Here is an 18,610-nt window from a genome sequence, read left to right as displayed (position 1 = left end):
TTAATTTATGTAGCTACTAAGTTGGCACATGCTAATGCTTTCAAAACGTAGAATAGCTTCAATTCCCACCAGTTTAGCAGCTGACATGATTATGTACATGAATCCTCTAGGAAATTGAAGAAACAGTAATAACAAGCCCAGTTAACAAGAGAAGAAAAGGACTGCCTGGCTGGCTGTCTAAGTTTCCTGTGTTAACACTGATTATAAACATCAGTGGTGGTAAACACAGCCATTCCATGAGATTGAGCTGTGAACATTTATGGGAAAATGAGATCAGCAGCCATGATTCCATTCTGTTAAAACAACTCCTCTGAGGCCTGTGTAGGATAATACCTTTGTTATTCTCCCTTTCCTTCAGCATGGGAAAGGGACTATGGAATTAAAATTTCCAGGAACTAAATGAGAAGGGGTTAAGTTGTTAATTTCTTCCAATGTTATTGTATTGTTAGAAAAAAATACACCTTGGAAACCAATGAACTATTAAGTTCTTTTTTGTTTTCTTTCAGACACCTTTCACAAACAAATTAAAGCATTTTTGAAATATTCTCAGCTGGTTTCCCATGTCATTTAATAGAAAAGAGTGTGTAATTGCTAGCCTGAAGCCCATCAACCACTTACGGATTAAAATATACCTTGCGAGATGTGAAACTTCAAAGGCAGGATAATCACATATTTTCAAATTGATTATTTGGCATTACTGACTACACCTCTAAGTCCCCTGACTTTAATTTATTCTCCCCCAACACACTTCCACCAGGCTTCCGTGGCCTGAGATACCACTGTGCTTAAAATTCCCAGGATTATTCTTATTTCTCAATATTACAATTCAGTGGCCCAGAGGTAGACTTGCAAGAAAATCAACTGTACATAGGGAAGAGGGAAGGGAGTGGAAACTATGGATTAGAAATCAGAATTTTGAGCTTAAAGAAACCCCGAAGATCATTGATTGCACATCCCACGACTGACCAAAACACATTAAAACAATTTCCCTGATTTCCCCAACATGACACAAAGCTGGGGCAACATCACTCAGTTCTTCCAGCTGCCAGGATTCTTTGCACTTCCAACATAAGCACAGTGATTCCGCTCCTTTAGAGAGAGGCAGAGAAGTCAGTGAGCCTGGGAGGCCTGCCAGGGGCCCCTGGCCCCTGGTGAGAGTCAGTCCTGCCACAGGAGAAGGGGGTCAACGTGCATTGTGATCTCTGCCCTTTGTCTTTTAGAGCCGCTTACTTAAGGTTCCTTACAAGCAGAAACAGAAGAAATGAAGCATCTCTTTATGGCACCAGTTATCACAAATATAGGAAGATTCATAATTCCAAGGGAACTACTTTGACAAAGCTTTATTTTTTTCACTTTTCATATATTTATCGAGTCTACCAGATGCCTTGCACCAGCTGAAACACTGACCTAGTCTGAGAAAGGGCTACATTTTAAAGTGAATATTATCAGTATTTATATGAAAATAAGATGTTACATGCCTTCAAAAAGAAAAGAGTGAGAAGAAGGAAGGGGGAGAGGAAGCACAGGGAGTTGGAGGAAAAAAAAGCTATCCATAAACAAGGGTACATGTCAATCTCTTCTTCATATGCTGTAGAAGAGATGAGTAAGGAACCACAGAGCTGAGATTTCAGGTGACCTTTTATACTCTCTGTGATGGTACTTACCTGCTTGTCCTCAGTTGCTCAGTCGTACACTCTGCAGACCAGACTTCCATTACTCCCTTACTTGCAGTGTTTTTGAGAACCACAAATACTGTTAAAAGCTCAAATGCATGTAAAAATATATTGAGTTCAACCCTAAGCTTTTGAACAACTATTAGAATTATGTTTACCACCACATCTCTGCTACATCTTGAAATGATTTTGATTAATTTCTAATAATGAAGCAAAAGTCAGATTAAAAAAATGGTTACATTCTCTTAATAGCATCTAAGAGTTCACAAGTTGACAAAATCTTGGGGGACCAAACGACTTTCTCCTCTAGAAGATAAGAGGGAATTAGCTCCTCCTGCAGAGCAGATGGCAAAACCCCAAAGAGAAATATAAATACCTGCAGTTTTCTCGATTGCAACTTCTCCTTCATGCTTCTGAAGGTGATTTCTTATCTCACCTATAGCAAACATGCCCTATCGCTAAGCTCAGGAACAGTTTTCGGGGCAGGTATTTTTAATGCTACTAATGATTTCATCTCAGGTTAGAAAAATTAGATTTTTTAAAATTATTATTGAAGTATAGTTAACACACAATGTTACATTAGTCGCACATGTACGACATAGTGATTCCACAAGAATATACGTTATACTATGTTTGTCACAAGCATAGCTACTGTGTGTCCTCATACCACACTATCCTAATACCATTGACTCTATTCCCTAGGCCATAGCATTTGTCCCATGGTTTCTTTCTTCATTCTGTAACTGGAAGCCTGTTTCTCCCACCCCCATTCACCCATTTTGCCCATCCCTCTACCTCCCACCCCTCTGGCAAATGAAAGATTCGATTTTAAAAATTCTAATGTGTGCAATATTTTGCCTCTGTAGTCTCAACATTTTCCCCCCGGCCCCTAGCCCTGTAAATGAGAGTACCGACATAAATACAATTCTGCCTACCCCTGCTTAGATCAAGAACAAAACCAATATTCAGGCACTGAAATACCACACTCATTTTCATCAATGAAACAAAAATACCACACTCATTTTCATCAATGAAACAAAAGTAAATAAATACTCTGCTAAACCTTGGAATGCAAATATAATTGATGTGCTTTGAGGTTAATCTGTTTCCTACTCAGGTATAGCAGAGAGTATAAAGCAGTGTTTCACAGGCATGGGGTTTGCTGCGCCAGTTTTGGGATCCCCTGTGATGCCTGTTTAGAATGCAGATTCTTGGATTTCCTCTAAGACCTTTGGAATCAGAATCTCTCTGGTCGGGCCTAAAATTCTCTTGCTCACCAAAATCTGATAGCTGTAGGCATAGTGTAAGGTCTGCTGTTTTAGGAGTGCAGAGAAAGGGAAGCCAAAGCTAGGAAAGTCAGTGAGCTGGAAACTGGCACAGAACAATCTCAGTACTGACATCCCTGGGCCTTCTCCTTATGCCTGCCATTTTAGACTTTCATTCTCATGCTGCTTGCATCCTTCCAGCCCAAGGAATCTTCTCTCAGTGAGAGGCTCCTGCTATAGTAGGTACTCTCCAATTCCATGGAATAATTTTATATCATTGGGACCTTTGATTACTATAATCTCTGTAAGTAGAGTTGAATGGCTTAGCCACATCCTCAGAGAATCACAGTCCATCTTTTGGAACATGACTTCAATTTGAAATGATGCCACCAGATGGCCAGCTTTAGAGAAGATCAAATGAACTGTCCTTCAGTGGCCAAAGAGTCCCACATTCTAAAATTTAGTTGTTTTTGACATTAAACAATGTGACCTTGTTATAACCACAATCTATATTTTTTTCACTGAGTGCAAACAAGTATTGTAGTGGATTCATTCATTTGCTATAAAATATTCATAGAGCTCTACTAGCCCACAAATAACAGAACATCCTACTCGATCTCTCCAGTGAGAAATCATGTCCCGTGATTACTTAAATTACCCAGATGATATCTGAGATTCTAATTCTATTTAAGGAGTGACTGTGCAGTAATGTGTTCCTGCTTGTTTAGGTACATTCTTAAATCTTCTAGTGGGATTATATTATGGTTAACATGGCAGACAATGGTATGTAAGCCCATTGGATCACCACATTTGCGGTGAGCATAATGCAAGTTGTATTCTAATTCAAATGATGTATTTACATAGGAGATAAGTCTTTGCACTAGAAAATGTGGCTCTGTGATATAATAATGATATTTAAAAGTAGTTTCCTGGGCGCCTGGGTGGCTCAGTTGTTAAGCGTCTGCCTTCGGCTCAGGTCATGATCCCAGGGTCCTGAGATCGAGTCCCACATCGGGGTCCCTGCTCAGCGGGGAGCCCGCTTCTCCCTCTCCCATTCCCCCTGCTTGTGTTCCCGCTCTCGCTGTCTCTCTCTCTGTCAAATAAATAAATAAAATCTTAAAAAAAAAAAAGTAGTTTCCTTTTCCATTTAATGTGATTCATATATGTAATGAGAAACATGGCTTAAAGTTACCACAATGGTAGGATTGACATGCATATATTAACACAGAGTAATATGTATGTCTAAGGGAATAAAACATATAAATAAGCAGGGAAATATGTTCAATGAACAATTATTTACCTATATTTAATGCTTCATGCCATATTTATATTATGGAAATATTGGTAAGGTGGATTTAAAAGTATATGGCCAGTGCCTGTTCCATAGTGAATTGATAATTAGAATCGCTTGATTTTTGGTTATCATGAGTAACAAGGATATAGATCTTTCATTAGTGTAGTCATCTTGGACAAATCACTACACATCAGTCTAAGTTGTTTTATTTTGTTTTCCTATAACATAAAATTGAATTGTTCATATATAACCTACTTAACGTAAAGCCTGCAATAAGTAATTAACAAATGTTTGCTATTGTTATTAAAATATTTTTTTAACTATGTAGGCCTTGACGTATCTGGGAGGGCTTTTTCTATAGTTCTTCTTGAGCTGACACAGCTTATTTAAACACAGAAAACTAGGAAGGAAACAAAAACAGATTCCCTTGGAGTTTTTTCTTATTTAATGTAGACTATCAGTCATTTGAAAAAATCCGGTTGTAAAGATAATTAGCTTTGGTTTACATAGGTCATGGAAATTTAGTTCATGCACTTTCCTAATCAGTTGCATAGGAAATGCTTACAATGTTCAGGCTTGATTGAGCTTGTTTTAAAAGACTGTAATTTTCAAACCCACAAACCTATTTATTATGCACTTGATGAAGGGTGAATTTATAGTTATGATGAAACATTTTGTACAGGTAAAGCTACACTTACAGATATGGTACATTCTTCCTTTTGAAGAGTGAACCCATACAGACCCTGAAAACCGAATACACAGTTAAAGTTTCTCAAAGACCGGACACCGATGATTTTTCCTAAACTCTTTGTCAAATGGCTCAGGGATAGCAGAATACAATCATTTTACAACACCTTCAGTTTGTTGCTTCAAATGGCAGGGTGATTTTAGAAAATAAAAAAATGTTCAATACCTGTGTGGACCTTATCCCTCTAGGTTTTTAGAATTCTATTGCTTCATGTTTGTAATCTCACTGTATTGTCTTCATAAAATATATTTACAGTGCTAGCATGTTGCCTCTTAAAAAAAAAAAGCACATTTTAAATCTTGTGATGAGTAGATCTAAAAGGAATTGATGGTTTTGGTTGATTAAGCTCTTCACCTCTGCCCTTCATAGCAGACATGTTATTGAGCACTATCTCTGAGGCTATAAAATTTGGAAAATTATTATTTGTTTAAATTTAGCACTTGCATAAGATATTTATACAAAAATATATTATTTAAGTTACATTAAATTATTTAATTCAAGGTAACTGTTTTTTTTTTTTCCTTTTTGTATTCATTTTATTTTGTTTTTTTTTACACGGAGCTGAGAAATGCCCTTTCTTATTAACACTGCCGTGATACAGTTTGAGGCCAATTTTGAAAAATTTCACAATCACACAGCATTGGTTTAAGACTCTTCTCGGTGACAGACTGTAAATAATATTCTTTTTATATTTTTGATTATTATGTGTTTGTTGATCACTATGCTTTAATTAAGAATTTGCTATGCAACATCAAGGGTATCATCAAAAAAATTTTTTTTATTATTTTTGTAAAGAATATGAAAACTTGCAGAGATTTACTTGGAAATATTAAATTCCAACAGAATTCTCTGGGAGACATTTTCTTAAAACTTCAATACAAATGATAATAAGTTACCACTATAATATTCAAAGGATTATATTTCATGTAAGATGTGGATTTGAACAAAATAAATGATTTAATTAAACATAAAAATAGATAAAGTCTTGAGCAATGAGGTATTACAGTTAAATTTAACTTGGAGGTAACATACTGCCAAAATGTGACCAATCTCTTGTATATAAAATCATTTTTACAATGAGAAAAATACGTAACTTACAAACACCATTACAGAAGTATGCATATAATTAACCAAATACTTTGTTAGATCAGAACAAAGTAAATTCCAGTAACATTATTCTGTTTTCTTAATCTAGATATCTTTCTTTTTTGCATATTCTAAAATATAGGGCAATCATATGGAGTTATTTGATTAGAATCTTCAATAAATCTTATAAAGAACTCTAGGTAGTAGGAAATTTTATGTCTAGACATATTCCTATAAGTGTATCTAGAAATATTCTGGACATATTACTAAGTAATTAGTTAATTACCATCAGAGTCCAGCTCATTATACTGACTCTTTTCCCTCATCTGTGAGAAATGACTTTGGACTACATAATTCTAATGTATCTTTCAAATATAAAATTCTAGTTTTTCATGTTTCATGAGACTAGATTTATGTTGGTATTAGATTAAATTTAGCATATTAATTACTTGCTCTGTAGTTTTTGAAAATTAATACAAATAGAGGGTTATGTTGAAAAAAGAAATTTGTAAGAATCTCCTTATTGCATCATTTGAATTATTTCCAGGGTTGTAGATCAAATGGAGTCATGATTTTCAAATGTTCTCATCAATTTTTTCCACCCAAGCATTTTTGTTAGTGTATGAATTGAATAATAATCTATCAATTCTTGTCTAATATTTATAAAAGACTCCATTGAGATTGGCATTTCTTTTCTCTCTCAGATTTTCACAGTGAAGGCCTGGTTATGTTGCCTTATAGTATGTATACATCAGCATTTTGATTTACATTTGTATTTTTAAAAGCTTAATAGTGCAAAAAAATTCCACTTAAATTTTATCATGAAAAAGTTAATGAAAATGCTACTAAATTTATCTAAGTAAATTAGAAAACCAAATGGTTTCAAGATATATGTACTCATTAAATGGCTTGCAAATGGTATTTCTGTGAGATCCATTTGTTTTTTGAATTCTTGACAACTCAATTTTTTTTTAATTTACTGAATAATTAGTTAATATTGGTTCCATCCTTGCAAGTCCAATAGCCACAGATAGATTACATTTGAGCATGCCTCAGGCACACTCAAAAACAAACAAACAAACAAACAAAAACCCATTTCCTTATTTATCTTGTGAGGGTATTCCTCAGCATAAAGCATATAATAATAGTAGTTAAAACAAAAAGGGTGATATCGAAGAGGCATAACTTTGGGGGTAAGCAGAAGGAGTTGGTGGCAAAGCCAGAGATATATAGGGGAACCGGTAAAGTCCCCTGGGGAATTAGTTCTTTGGGTTAATGGGAAAAAACTTTCCATGCACATTCTTGGGAGGTGCTGGAACCAAATTGTTTGAATTCAGGGATTGAGTTAGTTTTGATTTGAGATGGAGGAAAAAAGGCTGGTCAGTGCTGCAAATTAAATAAAGTTTTGCCTTGAGAGAGGTGGCTGCTTTAAAAAAAAAAAAAAACCCTTGATCAGGCAAGCTAGCTACAAGCTTGATGACTGACTGCACTGCTCTCAGCATAGTAACATGGAAGAAGCCCAAAGCAGCCAATACTAGACTGGGGAGGTAGGATGAGACACAGCCAAACATCCACTTCATCTTAGGCACACACATGCACACACATCCAACAACATGACAAATAAATAAGTAAATACATAACGAAGGTGATTATGTTCCAGAAGATAGCGATTTAAGAAAAAGGATGGAAAAAATTTTAAATACATATATTTAGGAACATCAAGTAGATAAAAGAAGGCATAATATCCCAAAATAATAAGACATTATAAAATGAAATCAGAGTTAATTAAATCAAAATAACAATTTATTTTATATATATATATATTATTTATTTATTTATTTATATTATGTTCATTTAGCCAGCATATAGTACATAATAAGTTTTTGTTGTAGTGTTCAATGATTCATTAGTTGTGTATAACAACCAGTGCTAATCCCAACATGTAAGACAAAATAATTTGAAATCTTGGAAAACATACCTATAGGCATTAAAATAAAAGTTAAATGGAGAGGTTACACACAAGGTTATACAGAAGAACAAAAAATGATGAATTGTAGAATACTACTGAGAAATTTATCAAGAATAAAGTGCTAAAAATAAATAAATTTAACAATAAATTTTAATTTATTGGTGTTAAAAGCTACCAAGGAAAGGAAGGTGTTAAAAGCTACCAAGGAAAAAAGAACGCATTCCCTACAAAGGAATGGCAATTAGATTAACAGAAGCCTTCACATTAAATTAATATAAGCCTGAAATCTAAAATATCTAAAATATGATTTAATATTAAGAGCAAGACAATATTTTAAGACACAAAGAACAAGACAATTTGCCTCTTATTGACGCACACTGAAATATTTTAGAAAGGCTTACCTCAACATAGAAGTAAACCCATAGAAATGTATGATGTGCAAGGAAAAAATGGCAAATGCAGAAGCTTAACTGTTGACGTTAAGCATAATCTAGTATCTGATTGTCTTAAAGGTGAAGCTATTATTATCACTAATTTCATATAACGTCTTGTATTTTGGAAACATGTTGAAAGCTTAAGATTTTTTGCTGTTCAGATAAAAGTTATATTGAATATTTTAGACAGGAAAAATCCATCGTCAGCTTCTAAATAAAGTGAGAAAGAAGGGGGTGTATTGAAAATACACTCAGTCCAATAGAAAGTATGAAAAAAAAAGTAATCAAAGATATACAATGGTTAAAAAATAACAACACACACATAATGGAATAAAAACCTAATTGTAGAAATGTTAAAATTTATCAACAATCTTAATAAATATAAAACTATTATATTCACCTACTAAGGAGAGATTTTCATAATGGTTAACAAAAAGGTCATGTGCTGCTTAGAAAGTAAATACCTAAAGTAAATCGCACTGACAGGCTAGAGGTAAATGCACATTTAAATATGAATCACAACGAGCTCTGATGAAGAAATTTATATGCTCACTTAAAAATGGATATGGAAGAGAAAAGAACCAAGGGTTTTCCTTACTGTATATCAAGAATTGTGTTCAGACTCTAGTAATTAAAGTCTGTGCTATCTGCATAGGAATAGATTGGTTAATAGAATCAAATGGAGAATTTAAAAACATAACCACAATACAGGGAAACCCAACCTTTAACCAAGACAGAGTTATAAACCAGATAAACGTCTTAAAAAAACTTCAGTTGAGGGCACCTGGGTGGCTCAGTTGGTTAAGCGACTGCCTTCAGCTCAGGTCATGATCCCAGGGTCCTGGGATCGAGGCCCACATCGGGCTCCCCCTGCTCTACGGTGAGCCTGCCACTTGCCCTGCTTGTGCTCTCTCTTTCAAATAAATAAATAAAATCTTAAAAAAAAAAACACAAAACTTTAGTTGAGTAGAATACAAGTAAAGTAAAAATAAAATACAAAAAAATTAAAAAATAAAGTACAAGAAAATACAAGAAAAATAAAATAAAATCTAGTCCCCATAGGCCCCAAATTAATTCCAGATCAATGAAAAAACTGAGTGAAAAACTTCACATGAAAATATATATATGAGAATATTTTTATGAAAGGGAGGTTTTCTTCTTAAATATTAGTTTTATTATAAACCATTAAACAATAAATCATACACTAAAATTAGAAATTATATATATAATAATTAAAATTAAAAGTAAAAATAGAAAATATAATTGAAAATTTATTAAAAAAAATAAATTGTTCAGAAGCCAAAGTTGAGGGGAAGCGATGTCCCGTTAGTTTCCCTTTCAGCTTTATAGGCAATTACGCCCCCTAGGGGTTGGCCTCAGCTATTTTTGTGTTTACTGTAGGACAGTAAGTGGGCTGAGTCAAGCTTGTAGCTTGCTCTTTCAAGAAAAGTAATGAAATAAAAGAAGCATTTAAGTGTGCTTGAGGGAAGTTTTGATAGATTTTCCAGCTACCACTCAGTATTTTCTTGGCTGCTCTCCGGGTGTTCAAGGAGCCATTTTGCAATAGATTCCCTTATTAAAGAAGCTTGAGAGGCATTTCTCTCAGCCTCCAGCAGCAAGGAATCATTATGGTCATTTCTGGTTCTAATTCCATGAGAACAGAGGAAAGGAGATAAATTTTACTGGCAATCTTGAGCCCAGCCAGTTCTGTTGGGAGTTTTATATTCATTACCCGGAAAAGAAAAATTGGGAGAACCAAAGTTGCTAAAAAAAAAAAAAAAAAATTGGTTGTCAGGGTTACAGGATTCTTGCGGAATTACAAGTGTCCTGAAGCAGGCCTTCTGAGGTTTGGATGTTGCTACTAAATGTTGTTACCTGCTTTTAGACTAGAGACAGTATCCAGATGGAGTTGCAAGTTAGCTCCAATTCTATATAGGTAAATTCCATGAAGTATTTGCCCCTAAATCTAATTAGAAGGAGACATCCCCAAAGATCTCATATGTGAAATTCTCAGAAATCAAACTGGTACCTGTGCCTTGCCTTTATTTTCTTCTCAAAACATTTGCTTCAAAAGATGTATACTCTGGGAGGTTGATAAGGATATATTGCCTGGATTCACATGTCCAGTCTACCTAAATTAATGGATTTTGCCTTGATAGATTGTTACCAAGAACGTAAAAGCACATAGTATACTTGGCCTGGAGCACCATAAATATCCAATAAGCACTTTTTACTATTAATCATAAAACATTATGTTACTGCTCTTTGTTTTTCATCTTTCTTCAGTTTTATTTCCAAACCTATTAAATTTTTTTCTTAAATCTGACCATTTACCTGTAGTTTATTTTTCAAATTTGAAACACTGGTATAAAATAAAATGCAGGTTCTCTTATGTCGCTTAGAACTAACTCAACTTGCTGCGTGTTTGCTCATGACTTGGGTTTTAATCCCCAGCCACCATTGGCCACATAACTCGCTAGTACAGCTTCTGTTAATTCCTGTTAGGAATTTCTTGGAAAGTTTCAACTACTCTTCTCTGCTTCGGTTCCAATCACTGGTGATGTGCTCATCTTCAGTTGACTTAGCTGAAATTAACCTTTATGCTTGGTTTACTCACTGCTTTCTCTATTTTTCATGAAAGTATATAGGTTTTGATTTTGAGAAACTTTGTGAAAATCCTCATGGCAGAACTAGGTCACATTAACCTATTTTCCCTCTTTCCCTTCCACACCATGGTGGCCCAGATCTCTCCTTCTGGGGAGGCATTAGGTTGTTCTGGAAAATATTCTGGGTCCCCATGACTTCTGCTAACTGTGGACTCCATCCTTGGACTTTTCCCATACTTTTCTGAATATGAAGTAGAATACCTCTGAGACTCAGCTGACCTGAATGAATGGGCAAGTTTCCCCATGGCATTTCAGTTTTAAATACAGAAGAAATTAAGTTGTTCCCTGTGCAGCACTTCATTGTTAAACTGTGACAGATTTATTTTCCTATACAATAATAAATGTAGTCCCCGATTTAAAGAACACAGGCTGCCAGAAACCTTCGTATGGAATAGGTTGAATTTAAAATCTGACATTGACAAAATTGCAATGATTTTTTTTAATAGCAAATAAAATCTGTAACATAGTACCTTTGGGATTTTAGACAGAGTCAATCCTAAGAGCTGCATTCTTCCTTAATTTACATTTTAAGTGCTCATCAAGGTGGAAGGCAATGAATTCAGAAGACAGAGCCTATAATGATTTTCTCTTCTCTTGAACTAGGGCAATATCCTCAAGGTCATATAAGATATTATTATTTTTAAACTTTAAAGCATTGTTTTTCATATTATGTCAGGCAAACTTACTACAACTTAGATACAAACTAAGATAATAGGACTTTCACACCAAACGTAACATGAAATTGCTAATCGTCAGGTCACATTTTGCAATGTGCAATAAAGTTACATACATCCAGAGTATTTAGGAGAAAAAACAAAACAAAACGAAGAATGATCAATGTGATTGGTTAGTTTTAGTTTCCATGATTACTTCCAGTTGGTACCTACTTTGAAAAGAATGAGGAAATTATTTATAACTCTCTGTTTATATTGCCACAACATGCAGATGTTGTTCCTTAAATTTTTCTTGAGAATACAAATTAAAGGACAAAGAAAAAATGAACTTTATCATTGTGATTAATGTTTTTTTTTCTTTTTTAAATTTAACATACGAAACCTGTGGGATATCAGGTAAGAGAGAGCAGATGAGTGGAGGAAAGTGGGGAAAGAGACTTCAGGAGGATGGCTAGGCAAGTGAAGGGCAATCATGAGAATTTTGTGTGAGTGAAGCTAGAGGGAGGAGAGGTCAAGTAACGTGGTCACTTTCGTGAGAGCAGTTTCAGTGGATTCGTTTGGTAGAAGCTGAATTACAGTGGGTTGAGACTTGGAGTGCAAGTGTTAAGAAAATCAGCTTAGGAACACAGCCACAGGGAGATTCCATTTCTTTTGACTTTAGCTATTGTTCTTTCTGCTAGAGCATGCTGCCGCTTAGCATTAAAAATACTTTTGGTACAGTTTTTAGAAATGAATGTTTTCAGGTTACCAACCACCAGAAGCAAAGTGCCTGTTTGACGTCAGATTTCTGTGAAAATGGGCTAAAAGTCAGAAATTCAACATGTCAAATAAATTGCATACAAAGATATAGGAACAATGTTGCAGTTGCTTCTTTTTTGACCTTTTCACACATAAGCCAGGTGGGCTTACAGTCCAGAAAAGCTAAGTGCAGCATACTAAGATATATCACACTATGTTGGTCATATTAGTACATGCTTTTAACCAGTCATCCTGCACTGAGTTACAGACTGCAACTTTCAGCAAGGTGGGGCATTGCTGCCCTTTTACAAGTACATACCAACATATATAATCCAGAATATTAGTATCAAATTCATTTTAAGATAACTTCAATCTATTCATTTTGAAGAAGAAACTGACAGTAGATGATCTGATAAACTATACAAATAATTGCAGAATTTATTTTTTTAAAAGTGTCTATTGAAGGTGATCAGAAAAACAGACATATGGAATTAATTTAATTTCAGCCTACACATAATATACTTTTTTACTATCGAATCATGAAAGTATTATAAAGTCAAGTCTGGGGACCTTTTTTTGGGAGATTGAATATGAGTCATGGGTCATTGTATGTCGTCTTGTGTTTCTGCCTCCGTTTGAGGCGCCAGTACTTACAATTTGAAGTCCAGGCTCTCGTAAGGTTATATAATTTAATAAAATTCCTTGGTTAAGTCAGCTAGACCCAAAGTTTCATTCTGTTCCACGGTTGTCAAACACGCTTTAAAAAATACATATCGTGGGGCGCCTGGGTGGCTGGGGTCCTGGGATTGAGCCCCGCATCAGGCTCCCTGCTCGGCGGGAAGCCTGCTTCTCCCTTTCCCACTCCCCCTGCTTGTGTTCCCTCTCTCACTGTGTCTCTCTGTCAAATAAAATCTTAAAAAAATAAATAAATAAAAATAAATAAATAAATACATATCCTGTATGGTATATAATCATTCATATAAAACTATAAACATCTATAAAGTTATATAACTATATCTCTCACAAATTTTATATATACTCATAAAAATTATTTATTTATATAAAAGTACATATTTATATATAATAAATATATATAAAACTACTGTATAACTATAATTACATAAGCACTGCTGTAACCATCTCTATATAACTTTAACCATAGCTATATATTACTATCTTCCCAGCGAAGATCGTTGTGAAAAAACAAATGTACAAAACAAAAACGATTCTGAAAATTCTACTTAAGCGGTATGATTCAATAGAGATGGTGATGCTGATGTCCTTTCTGTTGGCTTTTGGAAACTCTAGAGAGTAGTAAATACAAAGTTGTTGGGGTTCAAAGAGATGTGGCTTCTAAACAGTGCCTTAGACGCGGAAAGCATTTGTACACGTGTGTCCTTTCTATAGTGAATGGATTCTAGTCAGATGTATTGTAGCATTTTCTTTAAAAGAAAAATACTATATTCGGAATCATGACAGTGACATTCCAGGCCCATGACTACCTTCATCGTGGACACACCTGTTCTTATTGCTGCTTATCATATTCTTCCCATATAAAAAGAAGGGGTTACACTAGGTCTCTAATATGATTTTCAGTTCTATTATCTTGTATTCTATGTGGTAGTTAAAATTTTTACTTTAAAAATGTTTTTAGTACACCAGAGGAGTTAATAGAACTGCAGCATAAATAGTTTTGTAAAGCAAAGATGGTTTTGGAAAACAAATATTTACCACCCAACATGCTTTTCATGATGGAGGATTTTCATTTGTTTAAAGCAGAGTACACACATCTTTTTTTTTTTTTTTTTTTAATTAAATGGAATTCAGCGTGAATACTTTCTCCTAATGCAAGCTTAAATTATTACACATTTTACACTGCAGTCCTTCCAAAATGCCAATGAATATATTTTACCTATATTTAGCTTCTTTCTTTTTCAAATTAAGCTGGCTATTGAAAGGTATAATTGGTTAGAATCTGGACAGTTTTGTTCATCCAAATTAATGACTCAGATGTCATTGACATAAAAGTTCCTCCTCCTTTGAAAGTTAAATTAATTTAATGGTCATAATTCTTATTATTTAACAATTATAATTCTATTCTTATCTCAAATGTTAACGAAAAAAACAAACTGCACATGCTATAATCTTTTCAACAAAGTATTACATTTAAGAGTTTTGGCCTCTTTCACAATATGAACCAATAAGACAGGATTAAGAACTAAAGAAGTTTCCATGTTTATGTGTGTGTCCATATAGAATTGAAAGACACTCACCCATGCAATATGGACATAAAAGTCACATAGCTATTGCTCTCTCATGATCACTGCCTTTGTCTGTTGTATCTCCATTTACATGGATCCCAAGTGAATGTAAGCAAAAGATTCTCTCTTCCAGTAGTATTCAGTCTGAGTAAGTAGTTGTTTGCTGTGTATGGCTACTACTTGTGCAGGCTTTTTTTCTATATCTGCGTCATTATGTGTGTGTTAAAAGTAGAGTCATATGACAGAACCATGGGTCAGATTTGAGTGGAGTCAGCCTTGGATTCAGACACGAGTTTTGACAACGACCAGCTTTCTGAACTTGGACACTTTATCCTGATAAGTTTCTCTTTCTTTATATTTAGTTCAATATAAGCAATAATACCTATCAGAAAAATATTTTTGGATAATTAAGTACTATAAGATACCGTCCTAATATGTTTAGTAGGATATGCATGATCTGTTTTTCCTTTGCCGCTCTCCAGTAATAGTCCTACAACATGAAGGCAGTGACTCTTAGCTGTTTTTGTATTGTTTTTAATTATGCTTATGAGAATGAACATTGGAAGATGGGATAATGACTAGGAGAATGCATTGCTCTAATAAGGATAATCAACTGCTAGATGGAAAGAATCTACTTCTGTGATAGGGAGAATCCATTGCCCATAATGAAAGTAGATTCTTTGGAAAAATTTTTCCTAAGAGAAATATTAAATTAGAACTCAAGCACAGAGTTCAAAGTAGTAGGTATGAAGCTAAAGCGGGTCAAAAGATAAAAACAGTTACTGCGACAGATTTGCCTGAAGTTCTTTTACTTCTTTTAGTCTCTCAGGTCTTTCCAATTTCAGTTGAGCTAAGGGAATGAAAAGACTGTCAGTCCTTGACAAGGGAGGTTTTTCCACAGGAACTTCCCACTGGAAACTTGGTTTTGATCAGGTGTAAAAGAAAAGCTTTTTGTAATAACAGCAACTTGAATTCTAGATTGATTTCATAGTCAGTTTTAATGAATATTTTCAATTACATGACGAATATTAAGAATTCCTTAATGTATACCTACTATTTCAAATTAATTACTTATCACCATTAATTTATTCATTCATTTATCTATCTAAAAATATTTATTGAGCTCATGCTGTCTGCCAGGTACTGCTCTAATTCACACAGGTAATTAACAAAGTACTCTCTTTATGGAGCTAACATTCTGGTTGGAAATGGAGAATAAACAAACCAGTAAAAATATAGCATGCCAGATGATAAGAGCTATTGGTTTCCAGTCATTCCATTTCATTGAAAATTTCCATGCATCTTTTTCACCAAAATTAAAACTTCACTATTTTCATTTTCTCTACCTCCTAGCAGCATTTAATCCTCTTTTTTTTTTTTTTTAATTATTTATTTATTTGACAGAGAGAGCTCAAGCAGGGAGAGCTACAGGCAGAGGGAGAGGGAAAAGCAGGCTTGATTCCAGGACCCTGGGATCATGACCTAGGCTGAAGGCAGACGCTTAACGCACTGAACCACCCAGGTGTCCCAATCCTTTATTTTGACTAACCCTGCCTGAGGGCTTAGTTTTTGGACCTCTTCTCCTCTCAAACCTCTTCCCATCTCATACCTAAATTAGATGACCTATAAATGCTATCTAGCCCATACCTCTTTGTTGAACTTCAGGTTCTTATATCCAATGCCTATTTAACATCTCCAGTAGGACTACCAAAAGGTTTCTCAAAAAAAAAAAAAAAAAAAACCCAATAGTTTTCTCCCTCAAACCTGTTCTTCCCCATATCCTTATCCAAATCAATAAATCTGCTCAGAATGAATAATCTGGTACAGATGCTAGACTATATAGGGTCATAAATCCCTTCTTACAGATGAGGCCCAAGTAATGCAATTGGTTTTGCTTAGGTTATACAGTATGACATAGGGTAGGTTAGACGTCAGTTTCTCGGTCTCATAGAATTATAGAATACCAAAAAGGAAAAAGGCACTAGTAATCATTTAGGCCACTTCCCTATTACAGAAGAGAACAAAGGTCTGTGGAAGTTAAGAAACTCCGAGATTGTGATAGAACCGGTCCTATCTAGTAATGTACCTTCTTCTATATGTATATAAGGATGTTACCCTTCTTGGGCGCCTGGGTGGCTCAGTTGGTTAAGCGACTGCCTTCGGCTCAGGTCATGATCCTGGAGTCCCGGGATCGAGTCCCACATCAGGCTCCCTGCTCGGCAGGGAGTCTGCTTCTCCCTCTGACCCTCCTCCCTCTCATGCTCTCTGTCTCTCATTCTCTCTCTCTCAAATAAATAAATAAAATCTTTAAAAAAAAAAAAAAAAAAAAGGATGTTACCCTTCTTAATTCAGTAATCAACAGTGCAAGGTGAAAAGACATTTAAGGGAGATATGTAAAAATTGCAGCAGAGAGCAGCCAAGTCCATGTGAAATTGACAGGGAAGATTTCACAAAGGAAGGGACTGGAGCTATCTCGGAAGGCCTAGAGTATTTTTCTAGGCTAGAATGAGAGGCAGTGAGGGTACTCCAGGTGAAACCCTCAGATATTCGACTTCTCTGCAACATTTGATAATGTTGGGGATTTGCCTCACCTTGACGTTCTTTTCATTCATAAGTATGATACCACAGTTTCCTTCCCCATCTCAAATGCTATATTTTGTTCCTAAGGCAATACTTTAGCACTCTTAGTTTGTTTTCCCAAGTGAGGTGAGATTCTAGAGAATGTGTAAACAAATCAAAATCCCTGAAATTTGAATCTACTAAATCATGTAACTACTCTAAATCCTACCGCCATGAGCAGCACAGCATGTTATGCCATATGGTGAATAAAATAGCTTGATTCAAAGAAAAATATTATTTTTTGAACAAGAGAAACCTCTCTCCATCCCCCTTACCACTTTCAAGTCTAACTTTGTTAAATCTAATGTTAAGCAGATACTTTTTAGATTTGTAAACATTTTGTTTTCTCTAAGTTAATAACGAGGTTGTTTTCTGATGCTTCCATATAGTGTTGAGGTTGCAAGGAAAAGTCATAGGATCATTATTGCACCATCTGTTCCAGCTGGTTTGTTTTAGTCACATGCTTTTCAGTGTTCTTACTGAGCTATCAACAAACTGCCAATTAATTATGAAAACCTAACAGGTTGTCAGAGGTTACAGTACTGAGAATGTGAGATCATGAGTCAGTATATCATGGGATCAGTTACTACTGATTTACAATTTCCAGAGCACCTTTTGTAGATGAGTGAACTTTTAAAGACATAATAATGACATAATGACATCTTTGGATCCTGTAGCTGAAGAGAAATAAGAAAATGATAATTATTTTCTGAGCATCCATCAAGAAGTGTATCTTTTTATTTAGGTTGCTAATTGATAGCTGTATAATTGGATTCAATTATTTTTCTTAGTAATATCTTAATGGAGAAAATCTTGCAAAGTAGCCATTCACAGAAGATAAATGCAGAAACTGGTCTTTGTCTTTTGTCCTAACACTTACTGCTAAGCTCAATGCCTATCTGCAATAGAAATCAGAGTTCCCCAAAGGGGGAAAAAAAAGTATCTGACCTTTTTTAAAAAGTATTTTATTTATTTATTTATTTGAGAGGGAGAGTAGGGGGGAGGGGCAGAGGGAGAGGGAGAGACAGAGAATCTCAAGCAGAGTCTGTACCTAGCGCAGAGCCTGACTCAGGGCTCAATCTCATGACCCTGAGATCATGACCTGAGCTGAAACCAAGAATTGGATGCTCAACCAACCAAGCCACTCAGGTGCCCCAATATCCGACTTTTATTTTATTTTATT

The 18,610-nt window shown here is 35.0% G+C and overlaps 1 protein-coding gene across 4 annotated transcripts in view; it reads left to right on the top strand.

Moving 5' to 3' along the window:
* Positions 1-18,610, top strand: part of FSTL5 (follistatin like 5) — a 725,252-nt gene that overhangs the window by 24,487 nt on the left and 682,155 nt on the right. The gene's annotated exons all lie outside the window — the stretch shown is intronic.

This window comes from Halichoerus grypus, chromosome 3 (assembly GCF_964656455.1).
Source record: "Halichoerus grypus chromosome 3, mHalGry1.hap1.1, whole genome shotgun sequence".
Taxonomy (NCBI): domain Eukaryota; kingdom Metazoa; phylum Chordata; class Mammalia; order Carnivora; family Phocidae; genus Halichoerus; species Halichoerus grypus.
This window is presented reverse-complemented; position numbering and strand designations above follow the sequence as displayed.